The sequence below is a fragment of the Hevea brasiliensis genome, chromosome 2, assembly GCF_030052815.1.
Source record: "Hevea brasiliensis isolate MT/VB/25A 57/8 chromosome 2, ASM3005281v1, whole genome shotgun sequence".
NCBI classification, from domain to species: Eukaryota; Viridiplantae; Streptophyta; class Magnoliopsida; order Malpighiales; family Euphorbiaceae; genus Hevea; species Hevea brasiliensis.
Genome location: NC_079494.1, coordinates 19,923,337 through 19,932,893, shown reverse-complemented (window position 1 = coordinate 19,932,893; position 9,557 = coordinate 19,923,337).

Here is a 9,557-nt window from a genome sequence, read left to right as displayed (position 1 = left end):
GACATTTATATAATGAGTTCTTAGCATCAATTGAGATGAGTATTGAGGTATTCTATTTGTGTGTTTTCAGTGGAAAAAGAAGTTGAGACAGACGAAAGGAAGTAAGGAGAAAGGAGACCATTGAAAGTTTGTGCACAACTAACTTCCTTCTTTGTTTTTAATTTGAAATTTGTTTTGAATGAACTTTATATGACTGAAATATGGTTTTTCCCTTGCATTTGAGATATTGGTGTGTTGCCAACCCTTTATGGATTTTATGATGGTTCGAATGTGTTATTGTTTGTAAATGTGACCATTGATTGAGAAATTTTGAAAAATTGTTTTAATCCCTCTCAGAACTCCCCAGTAGTAACAGCTACTTGGGGTTTGATAATTGATTTGATTATATTCCCCATTAATAATGGTTAGTGGGGTGAAATTATATGAGTACTCATTAGCTAGCTAGCCCTTCTCTCATTAATAACGGTTAGTGAGGTTGAGATTGCTTTGTCGTGGTGTACAACACATCATTAATCGTGAAATTTTGTGTCATGGTCTAAACTATGTGTTATTGTTGGCAACACTTATACATTATGAACTATGAATTGTGAAACATGATTTCTTATTTGAAATGTGCTTTCAAAATGGTTGCCATGGACTTAAAAATTATTGTGATGTTTTCATGATGATGAAAATGTGATTTGTTATATTTTGATAATTGTGCTTTATTCTAAGTTTTGAAATTTTAGTTGTGTACCACTGAGTGTTATACTCAGCGATAGCTTATTTATGCTGTCGCAGATTAGGGAAAGGAGAAGGCTGCCGAGTGAGAGACTTGGAAGCAGCATTTTGGTTTTGACTGTGGGTATATATAGTAGGTATACCCCTGTAATTTCATTTTAATGTATTTTGTATCTATATGTATGGATGTGCGGACATTGAGCAGTTTGTATTAAAAAGCATTACATTGCTATAGCATTTTGAGTTGTACATAGTTACACTTCATTTTGAGACTTATGAAAAATATAACTTTTATAATATTAAGTTTATTTCCTCAAATGAATGTCTACTTGAAATATAATAGAATTTATTATGCTTGTGAAATGGGTAGGAGCAAAATCTTTTACTCGGTTTATTATGATTTCAACAGGTTATATAATTGGGTTTTGCTAAAGTTTTAACTATCCCCATGTAGTTTCCGCAAAAGAATTGATAAGATAAAAAGCTATGTTTTATTTAAAATCCCTTGTAGCATATTTAATGGGTTATCGATAGATGTAGCTCTATAATTCATTAGGTATGCTACGAGAACATGTCATGGCTTACAAGGGAAAAGGTGTGACATGTAGCTTTTGGGTGTAGAAGCCCAAGAGACAAATCCATGACGCCTAGTATGGGCTGGGCCAAAGTGGACAATACTAGCCAATGGGCCGGGTCATTATATTTTCCTCCACTTTCTTATTAAAACTTTGTTCGTGGTTTTCTCTGGAAAATTTTTAATTTTATTCATAACAGTTTCATGGTTGATGCAGGTTCAAACTCCGAAAAAACATGTTCAGAAATCTTAGGTGACATAGACACCCTATTAATAGCAATAGACCCAAAACCAAATGCAGTAGCACACAACCACTAGGCCTCTCTGATCCCAATTCTATGATTAGAAAAATTAAGGAAATGGAAGCTATGCTGGAATCATTAAAGAGAGATTATGAGCAAAATATTAAGGGTAGCACCCCTGATACACCACTGATAATACACCTCCACCTTTTATAACACTATACCATCTGAAAAGCCAGTTAGAAAAATAAAATCTAAAAACAACAAGGGCAAGGCAAAGAGAGTTTATTTTGATGATGACAAATTAGACTCTGAACAAAGTGCTCTTAGCCAAAAAATTATATGGGCAATCAAGAAGTTCTAGAAGAATTCTCTTGATGATGTTTATGGAATGGGAGATGGTTCACCGTTGAGTGAAGAAATATTATCAAAAGTTTTTCCACCAAAATTTAAATTACCAACTCTAGAAAAATATGATGGGACCTCTGACCCCAAGAGCCACTTTGCAAAATTTCATACAATGATGCTTTTATAGGATGTTAATAGTTTTATTTTGTACAGGGTTTTTCCAATAACGCTAACAAGGTTGGCCCAGAAGTGGTATCAAGGGCACCTAGATGGTTCTATAAAGAATATTGACAAGCTGGCAAGCTCATTCAAGCAAAAATTTGCGAGCTGCATTCCACCCAAAAAGCTGATATGACTCTTCCTCACTTTGGCCAAACCACCAAGGAAGCTCAAGCTTAGGGATTGTACCCAAAACCAAGAATCACCAACCTGCACCTTCAACCTTTCACTAACTTCAATGAACAATTAAAGATAACAAGGCTGGCAACCAAAGATTCAAGACCTTCCCCCAACTTGGAGAGACAATCTTGAATATAAGATAAAACCTAGCAAATTGGTTAATTTTGCAAGGAGTTTGGTAACTAGTTCTAAGAAGAACTATGGAAAAAGGCTTAGAAGCTCTTCATTCTCATACAATGGTTGAGAGAAAACTAAAATTTGCTTTTTTTTTTTTTTCTAAAACAAAAAATACAAGTGTTTTTAAAAGGCCATAAGTTCAGCCAATGCAAAATAATGACTATGGGATATGTCCTAGCTATGGATAATAAACTTACACACACCTAAACAAGGAATATTAATTCAAACAAATAAGGAAAAGTCAATTTTTAGTTCAGAAAATGTATCTAGGTTAAATCTAACTTCTTTTCAACTTTACCAAAAATAAAATTCTAGCGTTTTCCTTATCTGGGCTCTAGGTTGGATAAAAGATTAAACCAACCTTCCTTTGCACTTTGGATCAAACCATGCACATCCTAGGTAGATAGAAAATGTGCCAAGTGTGTGAAGAAGCTCTCCCACATCTGATTCAACTCCCTTTAATCGAACCAGCTCCATGCCCTAAGTGTGGTTCGGCCACTTGCACCAAAATAGTTTCTTTGCTCCAATTATCTTCAAGGCTAAAAGTATCCATCAAATTGAGCATAGACACATGCTTGGACACTAATCCTTGAAGTTTTTTTGCCATTGTGCTAGTGATAAGTCCTTGGTATGGTATGGCTGCAACCGGCTCATTAAAAGCTGTCATCTGACCTAAGGAGGATTTAACAAGTAGAAGGAAAATCTCTCAGGGAATATGTATCCAGGTTCAATGCAGAAGCCATCTAGATAGAAAACCTTAACCATGAAACAACCTATAAGGTGATAAAAAAGGGATATAGAAATAACAGATTTGTGGATTCCCTAATAAAAAATTCAATTTTGGACTACGAGTAACTAATGGAACGAGCAAAGAAGTACTTCAGATGATGAAAAAATAGCCTTAAAAAAGGAAAGGCGTGTGGGCCAAGTTTAAAAAGGAGATATGAAAAAAGATATAGTGATCGGCAAGCTTATGTTTCAGACTCCGGAACCTCTTAATGAGCTCGATATAGCTCGTACACACCACTGATAGAATCCAAAGGTCATGTATTAATGTGGATATAGAAGAATGGCCAAGAAATCAAATGGCCACAGAGGATGAAACCAGAAACCACAAATCAGAGAGACAGAAAGAAGTACTACTATTTTCACGATGATTACGAACATACCACAGATGAATGTCTACAGTTGCGGGATAAAATCAAAAGACTCATTTGACAAGGAAACCTCAAAAGGTTGCTAGAACAGAAGGGAGATAAGATAAATTAAAAGATAGGAGCCAAGAAAAACATGACAAAGAAGAGTCCATTAGAGTTATCAATGTCATAGTAGGAGGACCAGAAGGGCATAAAAGTAACGGTAAAAGGGTAGCCAAGGCTCTCAGCTCGAAAAATGTATTTTTCATTGGCACAGAATCCATCTCCAAGGATTCGATCATCTTTGAGCCAAAAAACTATAAAAATATTAAAAGACCTCATTCTAATCCTGTCACACCTTACCTTTCTGTAAGGCATAACATGATCCCGTAGAATACCTAATGAACTACCGAACTTCACCTACCGATAACTCATTAAGTACCCTACAATGGATTTTAAAACAATTTTCTTACTTTTATAAGTGGTGAGCATTTTCTAATAGATATTAAAATCATTTATTCAAAGTTTTAAAACTAGTAAAATTTTTGTCCCATTTTATTTTTCCGCAAATTTTATAGAAATTTCGGCAGAGTGCCATCTGTATTTTGAGAAAACAGTTCTTCAAATTCCTGTAAAAAGCACTTCCAATAATTTGTCTCAACAACTTATTCAAATTCACAACCATCCCAATCAATTTTAACATCATTTATCAATTTCCAAAAATTCAAATCCACAATTTCTAATATTCAACAATCATCAAAATACTATTAATCAATTTCATTCAATTTAAAACAAAATACTTCCATTCATATTTCATTAAAGATAAAACAATTTTTATACATTATTACAAAAATTTACATTAAGAGAAATTCAAACTAAAATTTATTACAAACTTTATACAAACTGCTCAAGACCAGTTTTACATGTCCATACCTTTACATACATTACATACATCAAAATAAATTTTTACAGTCAGGGTATAAATTATACCTGATAGCTTCAAAGCAGGTAGCTCCTCAATCCTCAGCAGCTCAATCTGCTGCTCCTCTAGTCTCTATATCTACGACTGCAATAACAGCCATCGCTGAGTACTAGGACTCAGTGGTGCACAACATACTAAAATAAATTTTATGCAGAATTTAAATCACATTTATTCAAAAATTGAACTGAATATGAGAATTAAATATAACACATGAATTATGAGATTTTAATCCAAACAAGTTCATTTCGAAGTGTCAAAACCAATTTCATAAAACCCACAGTTATATCATGCCATTCAAAACAAATATAATCTCAATAGCCAGAGGCTAAGGAGAAGTCACATCACAAGGCTAGCTAGCTCAAATATATGGATATCTATTCAATTTCTTCTTCTACTGGTATACACCTCAACACTTCAGACAGAGAAGGAATCAAAATTTGAAACTGATTACCCCCACTAGTCATGCTAGTGAGGTATTTAAATATATGGTCATGACACTGTGGTTTCAAAACTTATCTTAACAATTTACTAAACATTGCCACTTCAAATATACACAAATAAACTTTCAACAATTCAAAGCAAAAGCATAATACACATTTCATGTACTTTGTAAATAAATTTTAAAGCATGTTGATGTTGTGCACAAACCTTAAGTGAGTCGCCTCTTGGCCTTAACTCGATTCCTCGGGTTCTTTTCCGGTGTTTCTTTCCACTGAAACACACAGTTTCACAGTGTTTCAGTACCATAACTTAGCATAAATCCAAAAAAAAATTTAAATTCACTTTTACCTAGCTCTAATATGCTAAACTTGACATTCTTTAAAATTTGTATTTCGGAGTTACTATTCACGATACTATTCAAGTCAATTTGTTGACTTTCTAAGGCTTAATAGGTATGGGAATTCTAACTTCACCCATATACCACATTTTGGTTACTAAATTTGTTGGTTTTGGTTGTTTACTCAAATTCTAAGTCTTTTAGGCAAATTTACAAATTTTCAGTTTTAGTGTCTTAAGTTGCACTGTTCCATTGGTCATTTTTCTGTTAGAATTTGACTAAGTTTTCTTCATAGAAATTGTTCCTTATTATCTTAACTTTATTCTTCTTTTTGAATCACTCCATTTGGAGTTTTGTAGCTCAAGTTATAGCCATTTGAATCATGGCTGCCGGATTAGACTTAATCCAGATTTCTGGGCACCAAACTGGTTCTGGCAGTTTTAGGTCACTAAATTTGGGTGGCTAAATGACTTGGTTAAAGGCATAATTTGGGTTTGTGTTCTTCATGAAAGTTTTAGGTCTATATCTCAGCTGTCCACTGGTAAAATTTCAGGTCATTTAGACCTGACTAACCCAAGTTATGGCCAAATACAAACACTGTTCATTTGATCATTTTTGTACAGGTCAGACTGTATATGTCCGGATTTGGTCAATTTGTTCACTAGGTTTTGGTCACTTTTTGGGCATGATTCCTAAATGAAAAATGTTTCATTTTGTGTCTATTTTCATTCCCAATTGGCCTCACACCAATTGGACTTGTAAATTTTCAGTTTTGGTCCCTCAAAGGGACCTTGGTCCTACTGCTTGCAGCATGACCCTAAGCAACCCGAATTTGCATTTGGTTCCAACACTTCTAACATACTCCAATTGGTCACAAATGACCATTTTTCATCTCAAACAAGGTCAAACACCACATTTGACCAATTCACACATTTTTGTCTCCTAAACCCTAGGTGCCAAACCCTAATTTACACAATTCATTCCACTAATGAAATTAAAGTGTAAAATTAACATCTACACACTTAATCCAACTTCTCCAACACTTTAATTCCAAAATTTTCCATTAAATCCAATATCTCCCTAGGCTGGCCGAATTCCCTATAGTTCCTTATCTTATCATTTTGTTTCAATTTTCATCAAATTCCAACTTAATACAAGTATTTAATCATTAAAATAGAGAAAAATTGAAGGAATAAACACTAACCTTGCTTGAAGGTTTCTAAGCTTTCTTATCTTCAAGTCTTTCTTCTCCTTTTTGCTCCCTAATGCTTCCTCAACATGTAAGGAGAATTTTTAATGTTGGGACTTGGTGAATTTATGGAAGAAAATAGGAATATTCAAGCTTCCTAACTCTTAAAAATGGTGGAAACAAGATGAGTGAGAAGGAAGAGAGAGATGGGGCGGCAATGATGAGGAAGATGACTTTTGTTTTTTTTTTTTTCTTTTCTTTTATGAATTTAGTCTTATGGAAGACCATAAAATCAAATTAATTAAATTTATTAATTATATATTTATTACATCATACATGAGGTCATGTATGATGTCATCACTTTTTACTTTTCCTTTTTCCTCTCTTTTTTTTTTTTCTATTAGTTCTTTAATTTAATTCCCGATTCTAAAATTTTCTTTTCCCCTATTTTATTTGACAATTAGGTCAGGAGTCAGATCTCGGGGTTAATTGACCAAATTGCCCCTCGCCGGTTTGACCCGGTTTGCAAATAATTTAATATTTCTTCTAGATCCCTGACCTAATTATTTGACTAGCTTAACAATTCTTTTTCATGATTTTCTCTTTTCCACTGTGTTTGCACTAGTCCTAAGGACCGCGGTGTCATATTTTACGGTTTGAAATTTGAGTTTAAATTGACTTTGCAATCCTTCCCGAGAAGGTCACCCATCGCTGTGACTCTCGGCTCATTTAACTTCTTATGTTCTATTTTTCTTATTTATACTTAACTAATTAACAATTACCAGTTATTTGTGTTCAGGGCTTATCTAGTTGTCTTAAGCGTGGTTCTAATCCCCTTAATCGTCCGGACCGACACTGGTCACCGGAATAGTGAAATATACCAGGCTATATAAATAGGGGTGTTACAATTCTTCTCCCCTTAAAATAAATTTCGTCTCAAAATTTTACCTGGTATCAATCTCTGAACAGTTGTGGGTGCTGTCTCCTCATGTCCTCCTCTCGTTCCCAAGTAGCCTCCTGGCCCGAATGATGGTTCCACAACACCTTTACTAACGGTATCTACTTATTCCGTAGCTGCTTCACCTCATAAGCCAAAATCTTTATGGGTTCTTCCTCATATGTGAGGTCTGGATTCACTTCAATTTCTTCTACTGGTAGTACATGAGATGGGTCTGATCGATACCTTCTCAACATAGACACATGGAAGACATTATGTATCTTCTCCAACTCTGGAGGTAGTGCCAATCGGTATGCCAAAGGACCCACTCTTTCCAGAATCTCATATGGCCCAATGAAACGAGGACTCAGTTTCCCCTTTCTGCCAAATCTCATAATTCTCTTCCAAGGAGAAACCTTGAGGAATACTTTTTCACCCACTGCATACTCAATATCCCTTCTCTTTAAATCAATGTAGGACTTCTGACAGTCTGATGCTGTCTTAAGTCGATATCTGATCAATCTGATTTTCTCTTTAGTGTGCTGAACAATTTCTAGCCCAATCATCTTTCTTTCACCCACGTCATTCCAACACAACGGGTTTCTACATTTTCTGCCATAGAAAGCTTCATATAGAGGCATTCCAATGCTTGATTGGTAGCTGTTGTTGTAAGCAAACTCAATCAAAGGCAAGTGTATGTCCCAACTGCCCTCAAACTCAATCACACAAGCCCGTAGCATATCCTCCAAAATCTGAATTATCCTCTCAGACTGGCCATCTGTCTGTGGGTGGAATGTAGTACTGAAGTTCAAACTAGTTCCTAGGGCTCTCTGAAGACTACCCCAGAATCTAGAAGTGAACCTAGGATCTTTGTCAGATACGATGGATACTGGCACTCCATGCAGTCTCACAATCTCATCAATGTATAACTTAGCCAATCTTTCTAAACTGTAGTCCATCCGAACTGGCAGAAAATGAGCAGATTTGGTCAGTCTATCAACAATGACCCATACTGCATCATGACTCTTCTGTGTCCTCGGAAGTCCCATCACAAAATCCATAGTTATTCTCTCCCATTTCCATTTCGGTACTGGTAGTGGATGTAACAACCCAGCGGGTACTTGATGCTTTGCCTTCACTTGCTGACAAGTTAGGCATTTGGAAATAAACTCTGCCACAGCTCTTTTCATACCCATACACCAGTAATGATCCTTTAACCCCCTATACATTTTTGTGCCACCAGGGTGCATGGTAAAAGGAGACTCATGTGCTTCCTTCAAAATAATCTTCCTAAAATCAACATCATTAGGAACACACATTCTGCCCTGGTGTAACAGTAGACCATCATCTCTTATTGAGAATTCTGGTTTCTTTCCTTGTCTGACTTCTTCCAATAACTTTTGATACTTCTGATCATTCTGAGCAGCCATTCTAATATGATCAATCAACACTGGCTGTACATGCCATGCAACTGTTGTTTGCCCCTCATCATTAATCTCTAAGCTGGCATGTAATGATCTCAACTCATGTACCATAGACAAAGGAGTAACCCATAGACTTGCCATAGTCTTGCGACTTAAGGCGTCAGCCACAACATTAGCTTTCCCTGGCTGATAGTCTATCAGACAGTCATAGTCTTTTATCAACTCTAACCATCTCCTCTATCTCAAATTTAACTCTTTTTGGGTGCCGAAATACTTCAAACTCTTATGATCTGTGTAGATGTAGCATTTCTCCCCATACAAATAATGTCTCCAGATCTTAAGAGCGAACACAATAGCTGCTAGCTCCAAGTCATGTGTCGGATAATTTCTCTCATGCGGTTTTAGCTGGCATGATGCATAAGCAATGACATTTCGATCTTGCATCAATACACAACCTAACCCATTGTGAGAAGCATCACTGTAAACTATGTATTCTTTATCCGGAGTAGGTAAAGTCAGGACTGGAGCTTCAGTCAAACATTTCGTCAATTCATCAAAACTCTGCTGGCATTTATCTGTCCACTAAAATTTTACATATTTCCTAAGTAGCTTAGTCAATGGAGATGCCAACATGGAAAATCCCTTTACAAA